Below are 348 nucleotides of genomic sequence, written 5' to 3'. Positions count from 1 at the left end.
TGTTTCACACCAGCGCTCGGAGAGGACGAGAGCCTGCCCGGCCGGGGCGTGGGCAGCCGGGGCCTGTGATGCTGCGTGGGTGATGCCGCCCAGCCTGGCTCTGGGACTGCCCATCTGCGCAGGCCCACAGGTGACAGCTGGGAAGGAGGCAGAGGGCGGGGTGTTGGCGAGGAGCAGGTCCAGTGGGGCCTGGAGTCGGCACTGGGTGAGGAAGGGAGTGGGAGAGGAGAGGACAGTGGTCAGGTCACGGAGAGGAGGGTGTGAGCAGAGGAGAGTGGCTTGTGTGAGCCTGAGCGCTGGTGAGAACCTGCCCGCGGTCCCCCCAGGCTGCCCGCGGTCCCCAGGCTG

Source organism: Myotis davidii, unplaced genomic scaffold (genome assembly GCF_000327345.1).
Source record: "Myotis davidii unplaced genomic scaffold, ASM32734v1 scaffold609, whole genome shotgun sequence".
Classification (NCBI taxonomy): domain Eukaryota; kingdom Metazoa; phylum Chordata; class Mammalia; order Chiroptera; family Vespertilionidae; genus Myotis; species Myotis davidii.
Note: the sequence above shows the minus strand (reverse complement) of the source record.